Raw genomic sequence first — 27,721 nt, forward strand, 5'->3', positions numbered from 1 at the left:
ATAATGAATTCAACACTAACATAGTATTCATATTCAGATATCTTCAATTATTCCTGTAATGTCCTATATATCTGTTTTTTTTTGTTTGTTTAATTCCCCTTAATTGTTATATCTCTTTAGTCTCCTTTCATCTAGAACAGTCCCGTCAACTTCTTTTCCTTCCATTGACCTTTTTTAAGAGTCTAGGACAGTTGTTTTGCAGAATATATCTCTATTTGTATTTGTCTGATTGTTTCCTCATAATTAGATTCAGGTTAACCATTCTTGGCAGGAATACTCCATTGGTTCTTAATACATCATGTCCAGGGCATATGATGTCAGTTGTCTTATTGATGATGTATATAAGTTTGAACTTGGTTTAGGTAGATTCCACCATATTTTGCTATTAAAAAGTAATTAATAAATAATAAGTACCCAGGGGTTTTAGTATTCATTGATGATTTTTACCTGAATCAGTTATTACTCTGTTGTAATGGTATGGTAAAATGGTGATTATTATTTTTTCCTATTTATCATTCCTTTGAAATTTATTAGTTAGCATTCTTCATTACACAACCTTGTGATTATAATTTGGCTTCCCACTTAACAGGCTTTCAGGGGGAAAGTAAGCTGGGAAAAGATGTGTGAAGGCATTTATTTTTTGTTGTTAATAGAAAAATGTTATTTTGTTTTCTGTATTAGTCACTTGTGAGCTTTGTTAGGATGGATCAACAGCCTCGAATCCAGTCTACTATTGAAACTTGACTAATTTGAATTTGAGTAGCAGATCCTGGAGAAGTCACCTTGGCTATTGCTACTCTATGAGTCTCTTGGCAGCCAGCACCTTCCCCTTTTGTTTCAGTGTTTTACAGTGATCTTTTCAAAATAATAAGGCCTGGGAGGATGCATATCAGAAAAGGTGTTGGATTTAATATTAAAGGTGATGGGTAATTAACAGGAATGCTATTTGGATATTAGAAAATAGTAAATGCTTGTAGATAGGCTTAAAGGAGTATTGTTTTTTTTCCAACTCAGTTTTTTTAAGTTAATAAACTTTATTTTTTTTACAGTAATTTAAAGTTCAAGGGAAAATTGAACAGAAAATACAGAGAGTTATTATATATCCCCTGTCCCCACACACGTACAACTTCCCCCACTATCAGCATCCCATACCACAGTGGTACGTTTGTTACACTCGATGAACCTACATTGACACATCCTTATCACTCAAAGTTCATGGTTTCCATTAGGATTCACTGTTGGTGTTGTACATTTTATGGTTTTTGACAAATGTAAATGACCTGTGTCCACCACTGTAGTAACACAGGGAATAGTTTCATTGCTTGTTCTGTCTGTTCATCCCTCCCCAACCCCCCTCAATCCTTGGCAATCTTTTGTACTATCTCCATAGTTTTGCCTTTTCCGGACGGTCATATAGTTGGAATCCTATAGTATGCAGCCTTTTCATTTTGGTTTCTTATACTTAGTAGTATGTATTTAAGGTTCCTATATGTCTTTTCATTGCTTGGTAGCTCATCTCTTTTTAGTGCTGAATATTTTTGCATTGTCTGGATGTACTTCATTTTATTTATCCCTTCACCTACTGAAGGACATCTGGGTTGCTTGCATGTTGTGGCAGTTACCAATAAAGCTGGTATAAACATCCGTGTGCAGGTTTTTATATGGACATAAGTTTTCAATTCATTTGAGTAAATACCAAAGAGTGTAATTGCTGGGTTGTGTGGTAAAGGGTATGTTTAGTTTTTGGAAACCCTGAACCTGCCCTCCAAAGTGGCTGTACCATTTTGCATTCCCACTATCAGTGAATGAAAGTTCCTGTTGCTCCTCATTCAGGCCAGCATTTGTGTTGTCAACGTTCCAGATTTTGGCCATTCTAATAGTTGTCAGTCCTTTGGTAAATATCTTTTGCAAATATTTTCTCTTAGTCTGTGGCTTGCCGTTTCATTCTGTTGACATTGTCTTTCACAGGTCAGATATTTTGAATTTTAATGAAGTTTAGCTTACCTATTATTTCTTTTAATGCCTTTGGTGTTGTATCTTGAAAGTCATCACAATACCCACGGTCATTTAGATTTTCATCTATGTTATCTTCCAGGAGTTTTATAGTATTGTGCTTTACATTTAGGTCTGTGATCCATTTTGAGTTGATTTTTGTGAAGGATGTAAAATCAGCCTAGATTCCTTTATCTTATTTTATTTTTTTTGGCATTTGAATGTTCAGTTGTTCCAGCACCGTTTGTTGAAAAGACTATCTTTCCTCCATATATTGCCTTTGTTCCTTTGTCCAAGATCAGTTTGGCTATATTTATGTGAGTCTGGTACTGGGTTTTCTGTTTGTTTTCCATTAATCTGTTTGTCTATTCTTTCACCAATACCACTATTTTGATTACTGTGGCTTTGTAGTAAATCTTGAGGTCAAATAATGTCAGTCCTCTGACTTTGTTCTTCTCTTTCAATATTGAGTTGGCTATTCTGGGTCTTTTGTCTCTCCATATAAACTTTAGAGTTAGTTTGTTGATAGCCATAAAATAACTTGCTGGGGTTTTGATTGAGATTTCCTAGAATGTATACATCAAGTTAGGAAGAAATGACATCTTGACAATAGTGAGTCTACTTATCTATGGACATGGAATATCTCTCCATTTATTTAGTTCCTCCGTGATTTTGTTCATCAGAGTTTTGTAGTTTTCCTCATATAGATCTTACGCACGTTCTGTTAGATTTATACCTGAGTATTTAATTTTTTGCTAATATAAATGGTAATGTGTTTTAAATTTAAAATTCCACTTGTTCATAGCTTGTATATAGGAAAGCTATATTAACCTTGTATCCTGAAATCTTGCTAAAATCTCATATTAGTTCTAGCAGGTTTTTTGTTGATTGATTTGAATTTTCTTCATAGATAATCATGCTGTATGTGAACAATGAGACAGTTTTATTTCTTTCTTCCCAATTGTATGCCTCTTATTTCCTTTTCTTGTCTAATGCATTAAGACTTCCAGTACAATATTGAAAAGGAGTGGTGTGAAAAGACATCCTTGGCTTGTTCCAAACTTAGTGGAAAACTTCAATTTTCTCACCATTAAGTGTGATGTCACCTGTAGGTTTTTTGTAAAGCTCTTTAAAGTTGTGAGATCTTTATCACGTAAAGGAAGTTCCTTTGTGTTTCTAGATATTTGAGCAATTTTCTCTTATCATTAGTGAGTGTTGGACTTTGTCAAATGTTTTTCCTGCATCTATATGCTCATATGATTTTTTCTTTAGTGTGTTGATGTAATGGATTACATTGATTAATTTCCAAATGTTGAACCAGCCTTGCATACTTGGGATAAATCTCACTTTGTCATGGTGTATAATTATTTTAATGTATTGTTGGATTTGATTTACTAATATTTTGTTAAGGAGTTTTACATCTGTGTTCATGAGATATTGGTCTGCAGTTTTTTCTTGAAATGTCTTTGTCTGGTTTTGGTTTTAGGATAATGCTGGCCTCATAGAAACAGGAAGTATTCCCTCTACGGTCTTCTGGAAGAGATTGTAGAGAATTGGTATAATTTCTTTCTTAAATGTTTGATGTTTGGTAGAATTAATCAGTGAACCCATCTAGGTCTGGTGCTTTCTGGTTTTGAAGGTTAGTAATTATTGACTCAGTTTCTTTAGTTGATATAGGCCTATTCATATCATCTATTTCTTCTTGTGTGAATTTTGGCAAATTGTGTTTTTCACAGAATTGATCCATTTGATCTAGGTTATCAAATTGTGGGTGTAGAGTTTTTCATAGTGTTCCTTTATTATCCTTTTAATGTCCAGGACATCAATCATAATGTCCAGGACATCAGTCATGATGTCCTATCTTTAATTTCTGATATTAATCATCTGTGTTTTCTTTCCTTTTTTCTTAGCCTGGTTAGAGTTTTTCAGCTTTATTGATCTTTTCAAAGAACCAGCTTTGGATTCATTGATCTTTCTCTATTGATTTCCTATTTTCAATTTCAATTTCAAAAAAACTGAGTTTTGCTCTAATTTATATTATTTATTTTCTTCTTACTTTGGGTTTAATTTGCTCTTCTTTTTCTAGTTTCCTAACATGGAAGTTTAGATCATTGATTTTATATCTTTTATAATTTATGCATTTAGTGCTATAAATTTCCTTCTAAGAACTGTTTATGCTACATCCTGCAAATTTAATAAGTTGTATTTTCATTTTCATTTAGTTAAAAATATTTTTAAATTTCTTGAGATTTCTTCTTTGATGCATGTGTTATTTAGAAGTGTGTTGTTCAATCTCCAAGCATTTTGGAATTCTTGAGCTATCTTTCTGTTACTAATTCCTTTTTTAATCCCATTGTTGTATGATCTCTATTTTAAATTTAAGATGTTTTTATGGCCCATAATATGGTCTGTCTTGGTGAATGTTCCATGTGGGCTTTGGGAAGAACATGTTAACTGCTGTTGGATGAAATAGTCTATAGATGTCAGTTATATCCAGTTGATTGATGGTGTTGTTGAGTGTAACTGTGTCCTGATTTTGTGCTTGCTGGGTCTGTCCATTTCTGATAGAGGATTGTTGAAGTCTCCAACTGTAACTGTGAATTCATGTGTTTCACCTTGCTGTTCCATCAGTTTTTTCCCACAAATTTTGATGCTCTGTTGTTAGGCATGTACACACTAAGGATTGCTGTGTCTTCTTGGAATATTGATCTCTATATCATTATTTAATGCCCCTCTCTATCCTTGATAAATTTCCTTGCTCTGAAATCTGCTCTGTCTGAAAGTAATATAGCTACTCCAGGTTTTTTTTTTTTTTTTGATTAGTGTTAGCAAGGTATATCTTTCTAGATCTCTACTTTTTTTTTCTTTTTTTAACACATATTTACCTAGTTACTTTTTTGTGGGGGTGGGTAATGAGAAAGTTTAAGCTCTCCATCTCTTTATCTTTTTAACTTTTAGTCTTTATGTGTCTTTATATTTAAAGTTGGTTTCTTGTAGGAAACACACAGTTGAGTCTTGTTCTTTGATCCACTCTGACAATCTCTGTCTTCTAATTAGTACATTAGACAATTGACTTTTAAAGTATTGATAATTATTGCTATGATTAGATTAGTATCTACCATATTTGTTACTGTTTTCTATTTCTTGCCCTTGTTTTTGTTCTATTTATGTCTGACACATTTTTTTCCTGCCTTTTGTGGTTTTAATTGAGCATTTATATGATTCCATTTTCTCTCCTTTCATAGCATGTCTGTCATAATTCTCATTTTACTTTTTTTAGTTTTTGCCCTAGAGGTTGCACTATACATTTACAGCTAATCCAGGTCCACTTTCAAATAATATTATACTGCTTCACAGATAGTGCATGTACTTTACCGTAACAAAGTATTACTAATTCCTCCCTCCTGTCCCTTGTATCATTCATTTTATTTATATATAAGCTTATATATATGATATGTACATACGCATACATAGTCAAATATATTGTTGCTACTATTTGGGATAGACTTTTATTGGTTAGATTAATTAAGAATAAGAAAAATACAACTTTCAGTCGTACCTTCACTCATACTCTTCCTTTCTTTATGTAGATCTGAGCTTTTGACCTATATCATTTTTCTTTTCTTTGAAGAATTTTTAACATTTCTTGCAAAGCAGATCCATTGTGAACAAATTCCCTCAATTTTTGTCTGAGAAAGTATTTCTCCTGCACATTTCTCAGGGTACAGAATTCTAGGTTGGCTGTTTCTCTCAACACTTCAAATATTTCACTCCGTGTTCCTCTTGCTTGCATGGTTTCTGAGGACAAGTTAGATTTAATTTTAATCTTTGCTCCTCTCTAGGTGTAAGGTGTTTTTTTTTTCCCCCTCTCTTGCTTCTTTCAAGATTTTTTCTTTGTCTTTGATTTTCTGAAGTTTGAATATGCTATGACCAGGTGTAGTTCTTTTGGCATTTATCTTGCTTGGTGTTTTGAGTTGCTTGGATCTAGGGTTTGATATCTGACATTAAGGGAAATTCTCAGTCATTATTGCTTGGATATTGCTTCTCCTCCTTTCTCTTTTGTTTCTCCTTACGGTGTTCCCATTACATGTATATTATACCTTTTGTAGTTGTCTCACAACTAAATCTAAAAATCTGAACTCTCAAAAGTATTTTTTTAACTGAAAATGTAAATTTATAAATATATTCAGGAATTAGAATGTTGTAGGTGGCAATTTTTGTATGCTATGAATATGCAGTTCATTATTTTGTGGTTTTATTTTACTTTGTACTTGCATTTGCTTAAACAAAGTGATGGCTCATAAACACATAGAATGCACTTTATTGCCCATGATATATATATATATATATATATATATATATATATATATATATATATATCCTTCAGAAAAATTAAAAAGAAAATTAAAAAAAAAAACTAAATTCACAACTAAATTCTTTGGATATTTAAAAAAAAATTTTTTTTTTCCCAGTTTTTTTTCTCGTTGCTTTTCAGTTTCGGAAGTTTCTATTGTCATATCTTCAAGTTCAGAGATTTTTTTCCTCAGTTGTTTCCAGTCTACTAATGAGCATATCAAAGATCAAAGGCAGTCTTCATTTCTGTTAGTGTTTTTGATCTCTAACATTTCTTTTTGATTCTTTTGTAAAATTTGCGTTTTTCTGCTTACATTATTCTTTTATTTTTGCATGTTGTTTACTTTTTTCCATTAAAACTCTTAGCATATTAATCATGGTTTTTTAAAAAAGATTCTGGTCTGATAATTCCAGCATTCCTACCATATCTGACTCTGGTTCGGGGGCTTGCTCTCTCTCTTCAAATTGTTTTTTTTGCCTTTTAGTGTGCCTTGTAATTTTTTGTTGAAAGGTGGACATGATGTACTGGGAAAAAGTAACAGTGGTACATAAACCTTTAATGAGGTAGTGCTAAGGTCTGGGAGGCAGGGGGAGGAAGTGTTCTATAGTGCTATGGTTAAGTCTTAGTCTTTTGGTGATCTCATGCCCCTGGATTTTGAACTTAAGTGCCTCTCAGTTGTTTTATTAAAACAGGATGGCTCTAGAGGATTGGACTTGGGTATTTCCCTTCCTTCAGGTGGGTTGAGACTCCTGATAAAACACTAGCTAGTTAGCCTCTGGTAAATTAATTTCTCCTGGGGACAGGCCTTGTTAAGAAAAACAGAATGCTCCAGTATATTTCAAAATGGTTTCTTTCCTTCCGCCTCCCAAAAGCATGAGGTGGTTTTTCTCAGATATTCACTGTGAAGACCTAGTAGAGCTTCTGAAAGTGTTGGGGTGCCCCCTTGTGCCTGGGTCACCCTGGAGTTAAAACTCCACAAGTTGTCCACACTGAGCCTTCAGTAATTTGTCAGATACAGTTCAGGTTTCCCTACTCTGGTGCTGGTTCCCTGGGGAGATTTCTGCTCAGGTAAAGTATGATTCGCTTCATCTGGCTGTCTGTCTCTCAGTTTGGGGGGCAGTGGTTTGCCTTATGGCCTCACTTCTCTGATGGATCTAAGAAGAATTGTTGATTTCTCAGTTTGTTCAGCTTTTTACTTGTTGTTAGGACAGAGTAGCAACTTCTTAGTTCCTAATATGCCTGATTGGAAACTGGAAGTGGCTTAAAGAGGTTTTAAGTTAAAACTTTTTTAGCAATTTAAAAAAAATTTTTTTCTTTTTTAAGAAAATTAATTAATTTTTTGGCTGCATTGGGTCTTCGTTGCTGCAAGCAGGGGCTACTTTTCGTTGCGGTGTGCAGGCTTCTCATTGCAATGGCTTCTTGGTGCAGAGCACGGGCTCTAGAGCGCGTGGGCTTCAGTGGTTGAGGCGCGTGGTCTCAGTAGTTGTGGCTTGTGGGCTCTAGAGCACAGGCTCGGTAGTTGTGGCGTACGGGCTTAGTTGCTCCGCGGCATGTGTGATTTTCCCGGACCAGGTCTCGAACCCGTGTCTCCTGCATTGGCAGGCGGATTCCTAACGTCTGTGCCACCAGGGAAGTCCTTAAGTTAAAAGTTTTAAAGAGGTTAAATAGTTTGGTTTATGGGAAATTGGAGGATAAATCCTTCAAGAGAATGGTAGCTAGAGGAGATAGCAAAGTAAGGGGAACAACTTTTTCAAAGTAGAAGCAGAATGAGAATATTTTTATTCCAAACAGTAAATATTTAGGTGTTTTTTGAAGCAGTCACTTGGGTTGAATTTCTTGTTTTTACTCAAATATATTCGAAAGCAAGTTGTGCTTTATTTTTCAATCTATGTTAATACATTTAATCAAAATCTAGAGAATTAAGGCAGAGACTTTATCATTAGAAGAAAGTAGTTTGAAAAAAGAGGTAATTTCTAGCCAGCCAACAAGATTCCACTGTTTGTGTCTCGTAGCGTTTTATAAATTGCACACTGCATTGTTCAATTATAGGAATTGATATTCTGTGACTTTTTTTGACAGTTAAATAATTTGGGTCTGTGTTTTTGGAATTCCAGAATGCACACAGTACAAGATTCCTGAGTCTTTAATATACTAAGCAAAGCTTTTTGTTAGCTCTGCTTTTCCTAAACTTAAGTACATGCTTGATGAACATTCTTTGTAGAGCATGCTTTGAGAAACATAGTAATAGCAAGTAGCTAGGTTTCTGTCCTCCTGGTGCTTATAGGGGAAGTGTAGTATAGAGGAAGAACCCATAGTTTAGTCTTTGGAAAAGTTGAGTTTCTGTTTTTAATGCTTTTAGTGAATCACTGTATTGGAAAGTTTATTTAATTTCCTCATGCTTTAATTTTCCTTTGTGAAATATGGTAACTTTCCTCCTTTTCTAATTCACAGTGATGTTGATGTTTTATAATGATCAAAAAAGCTTTAGTAAAACATATATAAGGTTTGTATATGGTTCTTATAGAAGGTGAACATTTGACACCTACCTTCTGGGGGCAGGTGACATTGATGTGAATTGTCATAGAAACCAGAAGCCTGTATAAATATTGAAATAGTAAATGAATCAAGTACATAAATGAATGGCTTGTTAATGTTAAGTTGAAGCAGGAGTGCTAAGAACTTATGTTTTCATGTAATTTTTTTTTTTGTACATACTATAACATGTGACCACAATAAGATGACAGTAAAGCAAGAGTAAATATACATTTTAGTGTTACTTATTAAGATTTACAGGGATAAGAGGAAGTTTCCTTAGCAAGGAAGTTTATCCTAATAATGACACAAATATGATAGAAACAGGATAGAACATTTTGGGGTAAAATCATGCAGTTGTTTTTGAGATGACATATACACTTTTAATTGCTTTGTTCTAAGGAAGTTAAAACTGAGTTTTAGAGTAATGCCTACAATAATTTGGGGTGGAAGAGCTTTCTATATGAAGAGAGACTGAAGTATTCACAATTTTTTTTATTATTGAAAAAGCTTAAAAGTGATGGATATGAGTAAAGTTTACGTAATTACTTAATGAATAAAGTGACAAATGGTGACAAAATCCCTAGAGGTATAAAAATACACATGCCAAAGGGGCAAAAGCATGTATTCCCATCATATCTCTGACCTCAGTGGTCATAAGTCATGGGAAGACAACAGGTGAGATGGGGCTAGAGCCTGGCTCTGTGTCATCCATTGACTCTGCTGCTAGTACTGACCATAGACTCTCAGGCTGTTGAGCAGAAAATAATGTAAATTTGCAAAAGTTACCACAGTCTTGACCTGTGCAAACATTTGGTGGTATTGGGGGTTAAGGGAGTTTGAGGCCAAGATATAATAGATGAGGGGGAGGGCAACAGTATGCTGGACAGTTGTACAGCATACTGGTATGAGGTATGTAATATAGATATAATTTTGACTACATAATGTTGTTTGCATGTGTATAAAAATGTATTTAAGCATGTTCCCCTTTAATATCAAAATTAAAGTTTTAGTGTAAAGAGTTTTTCTGTATTTCAAGTTACTTCCTTTTTTTTAATTTTTATTTATTTTTTTAAATTTTTGAATTTTATTTTATTTATTTTTTATACAGGAGGTTCTTATTAGTTATCTATTTTATACATATTAGTGTATATATGTCAATCCCAATCAAGTTACTTCTTTTTAAGTATGCTTTTTTTTTGACGTATAATGTACATAAAGTATAGCATCGTAAGTTTTCATCTCAATGAATTTTAGCAGTGTTACTAATAGGTGTTGTATATACATAGTATTATGTATTAATACATATTAATGCATTATTATTTGCTAATAATACCTATGTAATCCAGCTTTAAATCAAGGAACAGTATTACCAGCATCCTAGAAGTCCTTTTGTGTCCCAGTCTAATACCCATACCACTTATCCCAAAGATAAACACAATACTAACTTCTTATACCAGAGATTATTTTTGGGTTTTTGAATTTTCTGTAAATTGAGTTTTATATAAATTGAGTGATATAATATGAATTCTTTTGTGTTACTTCATAAATTTTATGTTTATGAGGTTTATCCATGTTGTTGCGTGTAGTAATATTTCATTCTTTCATTGCTTGTATTGTTACACTGTGACTAACACATTTATTATCTTTTCTACTATAGATAGACGTGACATTTAGGTTGTATCCAGTTTTGTCTATTACAAATTGTACTACTATGAATTTTTATTGTGTTGTTTTTTGATCAACATATATGTGCAGTTAGGATTAGAATTGCTGGTCATAGGATGTTCATATGATAAGGTCTGTAGATACTGTTATTTTTGCAAAGTGCTTATACCAATTTACATTCTCAGTAGCAATGTATGAGAATTCCAGTTACTCCACATTCTTGCTAATGGTTGGTATTGTTTGTTCTTTTTATTGTAGCTATTTTGGTAGGTGTGTAATGAAATAGCCCTTATAGTTTTAATTGGTATTTTCCAGATGTAATGATTAGTGATGGTGTGTATCTTTTCATATTTATTGACTCATTTGGATCACTTCCTCCACAAATTGGCTGTTCAAGTCCTTTGCCATTTTTTCTGTTGGCTTTTCTTCTTTCTCCTTCCTGATTTCTAGTTGGTCTTTTTCCTGGCTATGAGTCCTTCATTGGATATACATCTTATAGATATCAATTTTGTATCTTGCTTCCTCCTCCTTCCTCCTCCTCCTCTTCCTCCTCCCCCCCTCCTCCTTTCTTCCCCTTCCCCCTTCATTCCCCCCTCCTCCTTTTTAAAATATTGATATTCAGTTGACCCAGCAACATTATCTGAATGACCATATTTTTCAGGTTTATTATTGTCATAAATTAATGGCAGGCTATGTGTGAGCCTGTTACAACTCAATTTTATTCCTTTGGTTTACTTGTTTGTCTTTTCAATAAGTCTTGATAAATGATAATGTAACTATCATTTGTATCAATTGTTCTTCTGTAGGACCTTTGATTTTTCTCTCTTTTCATTACTGAAAATGAGAATTTATGACTTTTTTGTTCTTTTGATTAGTTTTGCTAGAATTAACAATTTTGTTAATCTTTCCTGAAACCAACTTTTGATTTGCTGTCTGAAGTTTTGTTATACCTTTGCTTTTGAATTCATTAATTCTGTTCTTTTCTACTTTCTGCCTTTTTCAGATTTAACTTTTTGTTCTTTCTCTAATTTCTTGAGGTAGATTCTTAAATAATTATTGTCATTCTCCTTTTTTGATATAAGCATTTAGGGCTACATATTTAACTCTTAAGTATAGCTTAGGCCACGTGTCACAACTTTTTATATGTCCTATCTTCATTATCATTTATTTAAATACTATCTATTTTCCATTGTGATTTCTTCTTTGATTCAATAGTTAGGAGGTATATTGCCTAATTTCCAATTAGCTGTATGTAGTGGTTTTTGTTTTTTTAAATTTTGTTTTTTGGGTTTTTTTTTTTTTTTTTTTTGGTTTAGTGACTTGTTAGTATCATAAAGTCCAGAGAACATACTCTGAATGGTATCAGTCCTTTGAAATGAGGCTTCCTTTTTGATTTAGCATATGGCAGTTTTGATAAATGTTGCGTGTTCACTTGAAAGGAATATATGTTCTTTTGTTATCAGATGTTACTTCTGTGTAGGTCTTTACATTATATTTATGAATTTTGGTCATATGTTTACTGTTCTTTTTGTTTGTTTGTTTGCTTCTTTTAACAACTATTAAGAGAAGCATGTTAAAGTTTCCCAACCTACTGTGCTTTATATTTTGATGTTCCATTATTGGGTATATGCACCACCAGCTTAGCTTAAATTCCTGGTGAATTGGTCCCTTAATTATTATGAAATGCCCCTTATTATCTGTAATAATACTTCTTGCCTTAAAATCTAGTTTGTCTGACATCATTTTTCGTTTGATTGTGCTAGCATGGTATAACTTTTTCCATCCTTTCACTTTCAACTTTCCTGTGTTCGTTCATTTAAGATATATCTCTTACAAGTGTGTTTTATTTTTTATCCTTTCTGACAATCTTGATCTTTTAGTGGTTGCCCTAGAGATTACAACACATATTGACTTATTGCAATCTACGTAAAATATTTACTTTTACCACTTCCTTAACAACGCTAAGAACTTAGAACACTTTAACTCTACTTATGCTTCTCCTGCTTTTTACATTATTGTTGTGAATTTTCATTTATGCTTCAGTACTCATTAGATAGTTTATACAGTCAGTATTTATTTAGATTTACCCATATGTTTACCTTTTTTACTTTTTACTACATTTCCATGCTTTTCAGTGGGAACCTTTTTTTTTCCCTATAGAACTTCTTTGAGTATTTCTTTTGCTAAACATCAACTGTCAACAAATTTGCTTTGTTTATCTAAAAACATGCTAGTTTTGGTTTTCAAAGGATATTGTCTTGGGCATAAAATTCTAGGTTTGCAGTTATTTTCCTTTAAAAATGTAAAGATATTCTAGTCTCTTGCTTCCAGCAGAGTCAGCGAGGAGTTTTATTCTTTCTTTGAATATAATGTCTTTTTGTTCTGACTGCTTTTAAAATTTAGTCTTGTCTTTGGTTTTTAGCATCTTTACTGTAATGTACCTAGATGAGGCAGTCTTGTCTTTTTCTTTCTTTCTTCCTTCCTCCCCCCCTTTCTTTCTTTTCTTTTCTTTTTTCTTTCTTTCTTTCTTTCTCTCTCTTTCTCTCTTTCTTTCTTTCTTTCTCTCTTTCTCTCTTTCTTTCTCTCTCTCTTTCTTTCTTCCTTCCTTTCTTTCTTTCTTTCTTTCTTTCTTTCTTTCTTTCTTTCTTTCTTTCTTTCTTTCTCTGTGTCTCTGTCTCTCTCTCTCTCTGTCTGTCTCACTCTCTCATCTTTGGGTTGATACCTTTCATTGGATTTGGAAAATTCTTGGCCATTTTCTCTTCAAATTTTGCCTTTGCTCCATTCTCTTCCTCCTCCTTCTGAGATACCACATAAATGGCATAAATAACCACTTAAAAAGTTATGTCCCATTTATCTTTTTTTTCATATAAATTTTTTTTATTTTTGGCTGCTTTGGGTCTTCATTGCTGCGCACAGCCTTTCTCTAGTTGTGGTGAGTGGGGGCTACTCTTTGTTGTGGTGCACGGGGGCTTCTCATGGTGGTGGCTTCTCTTGTTGTGGAGCATGGGCTGTAGGCACGCGGGCTTCGGCAGTTGCGGCACGCGGGCTCAGTAGTTGTGGCTCACGGGCTCTAGAGCGCAGGCTCAGTAGTTGTGGCGCATGGGCTTAGTTGCTCCGCGGCATGTGGGATCTTCCCGGACCAAGGCTCAAATCCGTGTCCCCTGCATTGGCAGGCAGATTCTTAACCACTGCACCACCAGGGAAGTCCCTGTCCCATTTATCTTATATGCTCTTTTCTCTATATTCTATCCTTTTCTTTTTATGCTTCAGTAAGGATACTTTCTATGAAAGTTGTCCATTTATTAGGTTTTTTAAAATATACCTAATCTGCTGTTACTCTAATATATTTAGTCCTTAATTTTGTAAATTCAACTACTTTTTAATCATTCCAATTTTGTGGCTAAATTCCAGCTTTACCTTTTCATATATTTTCTTGGATTATTAAAGTCTCTGTTTATTAATTTCAAATTAATTCACTTGTGGGTCTAAGATTGATAATTTGTGACATTTTTCTTTTTTTGATCAGTCTTTTTAGAATTTCTCCAAGTTATTAGTCTTTCGAAGAACCAACTTTGATTTTTTTCTGAAGTTTTATATTGTATCTTTGTTTTATTTTGCTTATTTGTTTCATTTTATTGGGTCCTGTCTCTTGGCATGCTTAATTTTTAATTAAGTGCCAGACATGTTTGACAATTTATAGAGGATCTGAATGATAATTTGATACAGAAGATGGCTCACCTTTTCCTCTGCTAAGCAGATAGAATGCAGTCAAATTACTTTAATCACAAAATTTTCAAATACTTCATATTGCTCTGCAGTTTTTGCTGAGCCTTCTTATCCCTGTAGCTTCAGAATTCAGTAAATGTCTCTAGGAGGGAATTAGTTCAGCCTATGGTTCAATTTTCTGTTTCCTTTATAACGGGAATCCTGGCCCTTCAAGTCTCTAATACGTTTCACTAGCTTTGTGAGACTGTCAAAAAACCCTACTGGATCCCTTTCCTCCTACTAGGACCCAGGCAGAAGAAGTGGTCTTTTGCATGGATTCTCAGCCTCTTGCTTTGTGACTGCAATCAGCAAATACTCTGAGGGGAAATGTAGGAAAGTGGCTACTGAATGGCACTCTTACTTTCTCTGAAATTTTGGCTCCTCAAATTCTAATTGTCTTACCAGTTCTTGGATGACTTCAAATGGACAAACCTCTTTTTTTTTTTTTCTTGTATTCTATTTGCCATTTCTGGTTTTCTTGGTTGGAGGATTATTCTGCTGCAAGTAATGTGACAAGAATTAATAAATACCTCTTGTTAAAAAAAAAAATACAGGAAAATGTCTACTCCATTTCTTCATACCTCCCTAATCTCACTGTTCTTAGTAGTAGCCATTGCTATTATATAGTATATACATAATATATATTTTTATTCACACATATATATGTATAATATTGAATACATATTGTTATGAGCATTAAGATTATTAAATTTTCAGTAGGCAATATATACTTGCACACAGGGTAAAAAATGCAATATGTATAGAAATGTATGCAAAATTATTCTTTAGTTAAAATAAAAAATCCCTGTCTACCTTTGGCTCTCAGTTCTCTAGTTACACTTTCTAAGCTCAACTATGTCACTTTTTTGTGTATTTATTTATTTAACAGATAAACTTTTTAGAACCTATCTTCTACCAGGTACTGTTCTAGATGCTTAGGATAAATGAATGAACAGATGAAGATACTTGCTTCTTTGGAGGTTACATTTTGCTGGGGGAAAGACATAAACATAGTAAATAATTCATACAAAATATTAGAGGTAATAAGTGCTATGGTAAAAAAAAAAAAAAAAGAAAAAATTGGATAGGATAAAGGGATATTAATAGTGCCAGAAGGGAGGGTGCAAATTTTAATTAGGGTAGTCAGAATAGGACTCATTGAGGAGATTTTGTACTTGTGTACATTTGAATTATTCTTTTAAGTAGCTACATAGTTTTCTATTGGATATACATAGTTTATTTACTCAGATCTCTAGTTATTAATTTTTATCTAATCTTTTGGAATTGAAAACAACTACAGTGATGTTCCTTGTGTGTGTTAAATAAGCACGTGTGCATTTAAAATTTTGCTTACTTTTATTTTGACATACTAAGTTTTTGTGCTGTCAAATCTCAATCTTTGTATTTTTTTCTTTTTTGGCTTTTAAGCGTGGATTATCATATTAAGATTTATATGTAAACCTATAGTTTTTATAGTTTGATTTAAAAAATAATTATTTAATTTCTCCTGCACTTATTTTGTATATTTTGTTTGGAAATCTTTGCCTGATTACTTTCCAAACAGCTAATTGATTGTTGCAGGACTGTTAATGAATACTTTTTGTAATATGCCTCCCACTGTATATTCAGTTTTTATATGCCATAGGGTCATTTTCTGGAATTGATGTGTATGAGGTGGTTGAAAGATGTGCTGCTGTTGGTTGATCTGGAGAGAAGGCTTTAGGGGGAGAAGAGGAAGGAGGTATATGTAATGTTTTGACTAGAGGAAAGGCTCAGATTGTTCACTGTGGCAAGTCATGTCAAGGAGCTTACTGACTTTGAAGGTCAATTAGATGATAATTGGCTGGCTTGAAGTTCATTTCTTTGAGCATAATTTAGAGTGATCTGTAAGACATTCCAAAATAATTGCTGAAATTATGTTAAAGGTAAGGAATCAAACCATCAAGTGGAAACTAAGGAATTTAAAGAATTCCATAAGCCTGTAATTCAACTAAAGAAAAATTAGTAATCTAAAGAGAATGGAATTATTCATCAAAATAATAGTAAGTAGAGAAAGATGTCAAAGCAGAAAGTTAAAAAAAACTGAAACATCAATAAAATAAAATAATGTTTAAATTAATAAAATATTTGGAAATAGGGTGCTTCGTAACAGAGTTGATCTTATATAAAAACAATGACAACCAAAAATTCATAACTAATGGAGGCTGGGTGAGCTTGGCATAAAGAAATAGAGAGGGAAGAATTAAAATTTTGGTCATAATATTGGCAATGGTCTTGTCTTTCGTATTAAAGGTGACAGGCTTAGCTGAGATGCTTCAAGAGGTTGGAATAGCTTCCCTAGGACTCTTGTAGTCCAGGATATTGGCTTCGAACCCTGGGGTTCCTTGAGACCCTTTCGGAGGTCTGTAAAGGTTTTCATAATACTAAGTCATTATTTACCATTTCCATTTTGTTGACATTTGCACTGATGGTGCAAAGCAATAGGAGGTAAAAACTTCTGGTACTTCTGTATAAATTAATGCAGTGTCACCAAACTGTACTACTAGTTATTTTATTTACCACTGCCATACACTTGTAAAGAAAAAGAAAAAAGCCAGTTTCAATTAAGAATGTCTTTGATGGAGCAGTGAAAATTATTAATTTTATTAAGTTGCAATTCTTGAGCATATGTCTTTTTAATATTTAGTGTGATGAAATGGAAAATTCACATAATGCTGCATCCCTAAGTACTTTGTCTTGAAAAGCAGTTGTGTGATTATTTGAGCTGAGAGCTGAACTGGCCGCTTCTTTTATGGAACACTATTTTACTATAAAGAATGACTGAGAGACAAACCTTGGTTAGTCAAACTTGAGTATTTGACAGAAACTTTTTTAGGAAAAGAACAAAGTGAGCCTCTTACTCTAAGGGAAATAACTGACAGTATTTGGTGCTTTCAAGCAAAATTTGAGCATTCAAGTAAAAATTAGAATTTTGGAAACCTTGTTGTCTGCAACTGTAAGTTTGAGAGCTTCCTAAATACTTAATGTCTTTTCTGATGATATTTTTCTTTCTGGGCAAAGATTTCTTATGGCATTATTAAACTATTTAACATTTTTTCAAAATATAAGAACTAGTTGGATGAAACATTACATCCTATAAGCTTTGTATACCTTACGAAGGTATACGAAGCTTCAATGAGCTGTGCTCATTTACAGACTGTATATAGTTTAACAGATATTTTTGCAGCTTATTTTTTCCAAAGAGAAAAATCATTTGTGAGGAATTCTTTTCTTGCTCCAAGATAAAATGGCATGCTTATATTTAAATTCCTAATATATTTAAAAGAATAAATCTAATATTAAAAGGTATAATTAAAAAATAATTCAGACTCTTGAGCTGAGAAAAAATGTCAATTGATAAGCATCTCAAAAAATTTCAGGTCAGTATTTAAATATACCATTTATTTAAAATGCTACCAATCCATAAACTACAATATAGATATTTTTCACATGTGCAACTATAATAGTTAGAATTAGCAACGGACATGGCATTTCACTAAAACAAAACAAAACAAAAATTAGAACTTTTATGCTGAACTCTAGAACAAATCTGTGGTTAGCTAGAAAGGATGTATAATATACACATGTGATGCTTTTTATTTCTTGAAGAAAACCCCACCAAACCCAGGGTCAGATCACTTTTTTGAAGACAGTGCCACTTTTTCTTCAAGGTTACACTTACTACCTGAAAAGAGTTGTGACACCCATGTTATATTGATGCCTGTTGTTGGAGGTTCCTAAAACCACCCTCAGATTCGGTGATTTTCTAGAGGGACAAACAGAACTCAGCAAAGCTGTTACACTCACAGTAACAGTTTATTATAGCCAAAGGACACATTAAAATCAGCTAAGAAAGAAAGTGTATAGGGCAGAGCCCCGGAGAGAATAGATGCAAACTTCTAGTTGTCCCTTCCCAGTGAAGTCACACAGACAGTGCTTAATTCTCTCAGTAACAATGTGGGACAACACATGTGAAGTATTGCCAATCCGGAAAGCTCACCTGAGCTTTGCGGTTTAAAATTTTTATTGAGGTGTAGTCATGTGGGCCTGGCGCCCCCTTGTGGCAGACCTTAGTTACTGCATCAGTTTGACTTCAGAGGTGGACCAAATCCCCCACCATAAATCATATTAGCATAAAAGATCTGGCATGGCCCAAGGTTCACAGTAAACAAAGACACTCTTACTGGGCAGGATATTTCAAGGGCTTCGAGGTTATCTCCTAGGAGCTGGGCAAGGGGGAGATAGGCAGTTTAGACAACAACCCAAGCCTACCTTATTGTGTAGTGGTGATATAAAGAATGTGATATTTTGATATTATAAAATAAAACATGTTAACACTTGGAAGATCTTCATAACCCAGTGAACCAATATTGCCAAGTGGCTATTGCATAATGCTACAAAATATGCATGAATAAATGGTACACTGATGGACTTTAATAGCAGAGTGGAACATTTATAGGTGTGGTTAGATTGTACATTTTATTTAACTTTTAAGTAGCTTCATTGAGTAGCAGTTTTCATAACCTATGAACCAAAACAATATACAGCAACTGATTGAATTCAGAAACAGATATGAGAATCCAGCTGTCTTCTATTAAGTTAGCTATGAAAGAGTATATAAAATTTAAAATAATGCTACTCTTTTCACTAAATGTTTTTTGGAAATTATAGTTATCTTATGTAAAGAATATGTTTTCTATATTGACAATATTAACTCCACTATGTGTTAATTTAAAATTAATAGTAAACATTTAGAAGGTACTCAGTTTTAATTTCTATTAATATTGATAGAAACTACCTACATAAACACATTTCTTGGGGGTCCAGTAATTTTTTAAATATGTGAAAGGACCTGGAGATCAAAAAACTGGTCTAGAGGTAATAGATGGGTGAGATGAACAGCTAAACTAAGGGAAGGGTAGGCTTATAACTGGGATCTCAGAGATAAATGCAACAGGGATTTGAATGTTCTCATGAATCTTTAGTTCCATCTCTTTATCTGTTTGGCCCTCTCACCTTCACTCTTTCTTATTATAGACTGGGTCTTCCAAGTGGTGGAAAACCTAGCAAGTAAATAAACAAAAACCCTTTCTTTGACCTTGCTTCCTGTAGCTTTTGCCTTCAGAAAAAGACTGACTCTCAGTTTCAGCGTAAGAACTCGGCTTGGTTCAGGTGCTCACCATGGAATGATCGATTTTGACTAGGCTGCATTCTTCAAAGAAAATGAAAGCTTCCCCGGAAGTGGGGGAGGAAGAGTAGCCAGAGGGTGGTGTGAGTGTGTTTTCCCTGAATGGGATGGGTGCTGAATAGGCAACATCCAAATCAATGTCTTTGACTGTCAGCAATTTGTATAGATTGCCAATATTGTGAAAGTTCAGAGTAGGAGAGGTTGGGGGTGTTCAGGTGAGGGAACTAGTATTTCTACTCAGTTTTTCTACTGAGAAAATAGATGTGACTACAAGGCATATACTAGATGATTTTTAGACTTAAAACATCACTTTGGGCAGAATGGTCTTTGGAAGATTCCTTTGAGGGGGTGGCATTTGGGCTCAGCCTGGAGTCCCGGTGTCCCCTGGAGGGAAGAGTGATAAAAGGTCTCTAGAATGCAGGTGGGAGGACAGTGCAGCTTGAGGAAATAGTTTGAATGGGAGAATGCAAAGCATTCTCCAGAGTGTGGATTCCAGTAAGGGATTATGACTTGAGAATTTCAGCGTAGGCAGGAATTTTTGACAAATTTGTTTTTCTTGGCCTCCCACCTGTCAATGCCTACCATGCTGAAAGCATTGTGCCAAGGGCTAGAGTAGAGAATGTGAAGATGACTTAACGTGCCCAGTGTCCTCAAGTACTTTTCAATCTAATGGAAAAAATAGATGTGAAAATGACTAACTATATTACAGTAAGATAAAATATCAAAAAAGAGTATAAGAAATAAGCTGGGAGTATGATAGAAGAAGATTAATTATGCCCAGAGGTTCAAGGAGATAGCACGTGAGGTAGGCATTGAAGAATGACATGGATTTCCATAGGCAGGCAATAAGGGCATTTCAAATGAAAAGGATAGCATGATCAAAGGGATAGAGGCTTCAAAGTATGTACTTGATGTGTTTAGGAAGTGGCAAGTAGTTCTGTGAAGACTGGAGAAGTCATAAGAATTACTGAATGTCATGTCAAAAGTTCGGATTTTATTGTATAAGCAATGGGACCATTTCAGTTTTTGAGATGTGGTATAGCTGTCTGGGTAGGTATTATTACAAATGTGTAAGGAACTAGAAGAGCAGTGAAGCTAGAAGACCTAATGCAGGAATTACTACAGGACATGATGAGGAAGGATGTTGACAGTGGGAAGGGAAAAGACTAGATAGATAAAAGGGTATTGAGAATTTGGAATTGTTAAGGCTTTTTGACTAATTGGATATGAGGTAAACAGGATAGAGGCATAAGTCAGAGGTACTGATGAAAGGTTTCCACTAGGTTGAACCATATGTAATTGTTTTTTTGACCTTAAAAAATACAGCAATATATAGTTTTACCTAATAGCTTGGGTGAGTGGATTGATGTGTGACATAAGTCAAGATGAGAAGCAGGAGAGAAAGAAGAGAAGGGATGTGGGAAAGAATGATGGGGAAGTCTTTTTTTTTAACATCTTATTGGAGTATAATCTTTGCACAGTTGTAGGACGGGTTGAAATAGAAAAAGACAAAGAGGGCCTGAACGAGAGTAATTGGTGACATTGGAGATGCAGTATGCGAGTTGGCAGTAGTGTTATGGATAGAGAGATAGGAAGGAATCAGTGTTGCTTTTGACGTTTTGAGTCTAAACACTAGGAAAGATGCTGGTGCCATTAACAGGATAGAGGAGTAAAGAGGAAGAGGGGTGTGTGTGTGCGCGCGCGCGTGTGCGCACACGCATGTGTATGTGTTTGTAAGGTTAGTTGCTGATATTTTAGATTTGGCTATAGTCATCCTAAGGTGAAGCTTCTTAGCAGGTACTTGGTAACTTAGGCCTGAAGCTTAGGAGGAAAGCCAGCTTTAGGGAGAACAAATTGGGAATTATCCTCATAGAGAAGTTATAATTTGAGCTGAAGAGATACTGATATTTCTATGAGTGAGAGTAGAGACATAGAAATTTCTGAGGGGAAAAAAAAAACTTAGAAAATACCTTAATTTTAGGATGACTTTTGGCTAAATTGCATAATCTTTTCACCTTATTTAAAAAAATGTTACATAGGAAAAACATTTTGAGAAAGCATAGGGAGAAAACCTATGTCTAAAACAGTGTCTAAACATAGCAGGTGCTTAAAAAGTATTTGTTGAATGAATAAATGTAATTTGTTTGGGATATAGGGGACATAGGAGAGAATAATGGACTTACGGCGGAGAACTTTGAGTGCTCTGTTCTAATACCTGCCCCCCCCCCCTTGGATTATTGCTGGGAGCAGATGAGTAGATAGATCTGAGAATATTTTGAACTTTTAAAATGTTCTTTGAGGCTCATTTCTCTTTGAGGTACTGAAAGAAGTTCGGCAAGTAAGCTTATAAATCTAGTCTAATTCAGGTTATATTCTTTCCATATTATCTGATAAGTATTAGGCTTGCAAAGTATATTTTGAAAGTTTAAAGTATTCTCATACTCCCCTATCTGTATATGAAGTTTTTTTGGCCTTTGCTTGTCTTTACTTTTTCCCTCTGCCAGTGACATCTTTCTCACCTTCTCAGTCCCTTGCTTTCTCTGAATTAGTTGCTACTTGTCTTGTAGATTTCCGTTTAGCCATCAGTTTTTTCAGGAAGTGTATACTAAAATGCTAAGACTGAAGTTTTTCCATATGCCCCCGCGTTCTAGTACTTGCTGTATCAGATTGCAGTTGCCTAATTTGTCTGTATTCTCCATGAGACCATAAACTTCTATGTTGTGGAGTTCTGTGGTATTAACTTGTTTTTCTACCGTGTAGCCCAATGCTTGACGCATAGTTTGTTGGAGATGGACTAAATAAAAGGCCATGCCAGACTAAAGTTTGCTTTTAAACTTCAGATTCAGTGTTTTAAAGGTATATCTTAAAATACAGGTTAAGAAATGTTATAGTTGCAGTAGGTAGCCACTGAATCACCATACCCTCCAAAGTTTTAGATTGAACATTGTGAAATTAAACAAAGCAAAACAAAAAAATCACAGTGTTTCTTTTTAAGTAGAAAAACTACCCTTCAAGATAGTTTACAAGGGCTTCCCTGGTGGCGCAGTGGTTGAGAGTCTGCCTGCCAATGCAGGGGACACGGGTTCGGGCCCTGGTCTGGGAGGATCCCACATGCCGCGGAGCAGCTGGGCCCGTGAGCCGCAATTACTGAGCCTGCGCGTCTGGACCCTGTGCTCCGCAACAAGAGAGGCCGCGATAGTGAGAGGCCCGCGCACCGCGATGAAGAGTGGCCCCCGCTTGCTACAACTAGAGCAAGCCCTCGCACAGAAACGAAGACCCAACACAGCCATAAATAAATAAAAATAAAAATTAAAAAAAAAAAAAAAAAAGATAGTTTACAACTATGTTGCAGTAATGCATTCATTGGACCAGATGGTCACAAGTCATTTCCTTGCCCTCTTTTCATGTACTTAGTTACTGATATGACCCTGTAATTGTTGAAGTTCTAAGAAAAGGTCAACTGTAAGAATTGGTAGTTTTTTTGAGAAATGAAATTTCACTGATACAGGGCTAGAGGCTGTGAGGTAGGAACTGATGTTAGCCTCCGGCTAGTGAGTATTGTGCTTTTCCTTTTTTTTTTTCCTTTGTTTTTTTAAATAAATATGTTTGATTAGTGTATAACATTTTTTGGAGAGGGTGTGGCTCTTTCTACTCTTTATTATCTTTTTTCCAGGGTGATGGGAGTTAAAGTTAGTGAGAATGAGACTATCTTGGTCAAGTGTACTTCAATATAAACTTTTTTTAAGTCTTTATTGAATTTGTTACAATATTGCTTTTGTTTTATGTTTTGGATTTTCGGCTGTGAGGCATGTGGGATTTTAGCTCCCCTACCAAGGATTGAACCCGCACCCCTGCATTGGAAGGCAAAGTCTTAACCACTGGACCGCCAGGGAAGTCCAATATAAACTTTTGATTGCATAAGCATTGTGTTGTTGGTCCCACCTTTAGTATATTAGTCTTTCAGTAAACTGAATTTTTGGGTGGATGGACATGTAACAGTGCTGTTTCTTTAAAAAATACTCCCACAGAACTTAAACCTCCTTTGGACCCTGTAAATATGTTACCTGTGGCAAAAGGGAATAGAATTTCTGTTCTCTTCTTGAGCTAATTTGATCTGAGATATGTAACTAAATGCACAGACAAACACACACAGACATACACGCATACTTCTTATTTGCCTGAACACACAAATATACTCAAGATGTCAAACATACACATGAATATTTCTTAAGTAATGCAGTTGGTCTAAGGGGTACTACACCTCTTATGCTTAGTCTAGTGGTTGTTCAGGTGAATTTACTAGTGACCAGATTTTAGTCTGTCTGCATAATGATGTGGGGGGAAGAAAAAGACAATAAAATCATTTACTATAAGGTATCTTTACTTTGCCTTCACTTTAAAAAGTCAATTTATTTTCTTGACCACCAGCTCAGACTGTATGACTGTGGGAACTATGTTAGTTAAAAAGAAATGTGGAGGTTTTAGGAGATTTATAGTAGTTTTAGCAAATGTTTTTAGTATATGTCTTACCAGACTGAAATAACCAATTTAATTTCAGAAAGGACAGCATGTATGAGAAAATATGATTAACATCTTTGAGAGTTACAGAAAAACTTTAGAAGTTCATGGTATGATCAGGCACACAGAGTTCCAGGTAATTCAGGTGACAAGAGATTTTTTGGCAATTAGATTTCTGCACTTATGTTTCTCTCTGAGAACTTTGGTGCCTGTCAGTGACATAACTAGGAAGAAGAGCATAGTGGAAAGTAAAAGTGATCTGCTGGGAACTTCAATTTAGTTTCCTTTTTAGACAAAGGAAGCTTGTTGATGGTAGTGCTATTTTAATTATTTTCTACTGTAGTAGACAGTTTCCATTTAGTATTGTCATGTTAGTTTTAAATAATTGTGTAGTTTGAGTTGTGTCTGTCTATATTCACACCAGGTTGTTTTCTCATTGTATAGATTTCTATATTATTCTACCTGATTAGGAGAGACTAAAAACCACAAAGGCCCTCTCAAGACCCCTTAAATATACTGCACCAATGTACAAGTTTATAAAAACGTTCATGTGATTCCAAATTGAAAAGTAAAATGATTCCTGCAGTTTGTCCAACTTGTTTGTTTTCTTGTTGACTTATTTAATACGTAGTTTCATCTTGGATGTTTTATTTTAGATAAACTGATTGTGTAGTGTCTAAGAAAATGAAATCAAAAGACTCCATATCTGTCTGTAAGATTTCTCAACCAAAAATTGCAAAACTAGCTGAGAAAAATGTATTTACATCTTAAATTTCCTGCTGTTTCTTTTCCCAATCTTCCTTGAAAGAGAGAGAGAACAAGAGAGAGGGATAGTTTACTTTTAAATAGGAGAACATTAGATATTTTATTATTAAAGTATTAATTTAGGCAAATTAAAGTCACAGTATCTCAAATGCATACTGTCCTTGCCATTCCTCCAAAGAATATATCCACATTGGGGAAAGAGTGGGGCTATTTGAGGGTTTCCTTCTAGAATTGCCAGGAGAAGTGGAAGAATTTCTAGTTTATGAATACTTTGGAGCTTCCAACGTCAATTAATATGTATGATCTGTTACTGTTCAAAAAAGACGCTTTGGAAAAAGAAATTTCCTCTTAAAATCAATGTTTTAGCAGAAATGAAGATTGGTTTCTCCTGTTCTCTTCCCAAAATTAGATGCAGTGTAAACAGGACTGGAAGGTAGGAAGATAACAGAGGCTTAGGTGATCTACAAATTAATCATCCGTTATGCAACAGTATAAAATTTGATATTTTCATTGATGAAGCTGAATTAGCCCCATAGTCTATGTATATTGTATATAATTTATATGTATATAATTTTGTATGTATTAGTTCATTTATAATATCATGCAACCTTCTATGAAGCAGGTACTGTTAATATGTGCCTTTTTTAGATGAGGAAACTCAGGCTAAGAAATTAAGAAATTTGCCCATATTTGTACAGCCAAGTGGCAGAGCTAGGATTCAAACACAAGCAGTGACTCTGGAGTCTTTACTCTTAACCATTATACTATACAGCCTATATAGTGCTTTTTCATTTTTGTTTTTCTTTGAAGGAGTTTAGGACAAATATTTAATGTGTTCTGAGGCTGAGATGGAGATTATTTTCCCCTTTTTTACAAGTGATAGTAATGAGGTACAAAGTAGAGAGACTTGACCACAATTACGGAGGTTGCTGATAAATCCTAGTCTCACCGGTCAGCTTAATCTCTTCTGAAGACGTTTAGGAGGTATCAGTGCAGCCATCCTATCTGTGCAGATATATTTACAGTATTCTTGTTAGTATGATTCACCTTGATAATTTGAAGTGAACAATAAAGATAATGCTAGAAATTCTAAGTTTTGATTAAGACCATTCAATTTTTTTCCTAGAACAGTTGGAGACTTGTAACAATGGAATGTTTTGAGGATCACGCTCAACTACATATGTGCTCATAAGCCTATTATTGGATAATTTAATTTCAGTTTATAGTCATAATCAAGAATTGACATGTTTTACCTAATGTGTTCAAAACTTAAGAGTTTCTGGCATAAAAGGAATTACTAATAATCAGGAAACAAAGTTGTTTATTAAGCTTTATGTCTCTGTCTTGAACTGAATACCTGTTTTAATGCCAGAATCTTATAGAAAGTACATAGATGTAAAAACTGAAAATCACAAATATATAAAAGTCTTTAGTCAGGTATTTGTTATAAATTAGTTATTGTGTAATGCCTCATGTACCTTTTTGTATCGTCTTATGGTAAGTTCACAAGATGAATGAGATTAAAAAATCTTTTTTTTTTTTTTTTTTTTAATAACCCAGAAAAAGGCCTTCCATTTATTTTTATTTTATTTTTTTTTTTCACACACACACTGTATTTTATTTTTACAAGAGATAAATCGACTGACACCAAGCATTGTACATGGATGACCACAACAAAAGCAACAATGATTGCAATTACCAAACATGAAACACACTCATACTATGTCATAGTATTGACATTCAGTCCAGTAATCCTCCACTGTAACAGCTCCTTTACTTTGCAGTGAAAATTGATTTGTATATTCTTTGCCTCTGAGTCCTTGTGGAATTTTTTTTTTTTTTTTTTTTTTTAAATTCAGACAGAAAGTCACAAAAATTATACTCATCCTCATCAGTTCACTCAGTCCCATGTAATTAATTTTTTTTTTTTGTCTTGATCTTTTGTTAGCACTTTTATGAGTTCATCAGTTTTTCATTAGAGTTCTGAAAATGCTTATTCATTCAGTTCAGCAGTACAGTCCGTTACCAGAAACCTGTACTTGTCAGAGTCTTTTCCATGTATTTCTTGAAGATGAAACCCTTTTATAGGAACATATTTGCAAAATCATCAGAGTACACCCAGAACTGTCTGTAAATGACAAAAGACTTAACAATGACCACGGTTAAAGATTTGATGACTAAAAAATCTTTTAATCTTGACATTTTGCTTAAAACACACCAGAAATTTAACAAATATCAAGTATACAAAAAATAGGTACTTTGTTTAAAATTGTCCTTAATTTTGTCTTTGTTCAATGTGTAAATCTGCTCTGTGGGTTAGCTCCACTACTTTAGGTAATAAGGAATGTACCAGGTTCACATTCCAAGGTTGTCCCATATATTTTCACAGTTAAATAAACTTCTAGCCTACAATTTCAAAATATTGTCCTGATCATCTATCATTAAATTTTAGCTCTTCAAGGAACTTTTAATGATCATTGGTCCAAGCTTTTCCTATTAGAATTAAAAACAAACAAACAAACAAAAACCCAGCTCTTAAAAGCTAAATTTGCTTGTCAGTAGCGTCAAAGACAGTGGTTGAACTAAGACTAGAATTTTAGAGGAATGCAATGTTTATTGTTCTTTCCTTTCTTCCCCTAATACTAATGGTTTTCAATTATGTTTTTCCTTTTGAGTTATAATGAAGCTTCATGACTGTTTTTCATCATTTATTTTATTTCTGTCTTACACACAAAGTGTCAAATAAATGGGTTGGTTTTTAGAAGAAAATTAACAATAATTCTTTGGGAAAGTTCTAAGTTTTTTTAAAAAAAATAAACTAAGGGGTCAAGAATGTAAGCTTTCATTACAGCAAGCTTACAAAAATAGTCATAGTTCTACTATAGTCTTGACTGTCAACT

At 34.1% G+C, this 27,721-nt stretch overlaps 1 protein-coding gene across 1 annotated transcript in view; it reads left to right on the forward strand.

Annotated features, from left to right (window-relative positions):
- Nucleotides 1–27,721, forward strand: part of RASA1 (RAS p21 protein activator 1) — a 111,113-nt gene that overhangs the window by 21,510 nt on the left and 61,882 nt on the right. The window lies entirely within an intron of this gene.

Source organism: Balaenoptera ricei, chromosome 3 (genome assembly GCF_028023285.1).
Source record: "Balaenoptera ricei isolate mBalRic1 chromosome 3, mBalRic1.hap2, whole genome shotgun sequence".
Taxonomy (NCBI): Eukaryota; Metazoa; Chordata; class Mammalia; order Artiodactyla; family Balaenopteridae; genus Balaenoptera; species Balaenoptera ricei.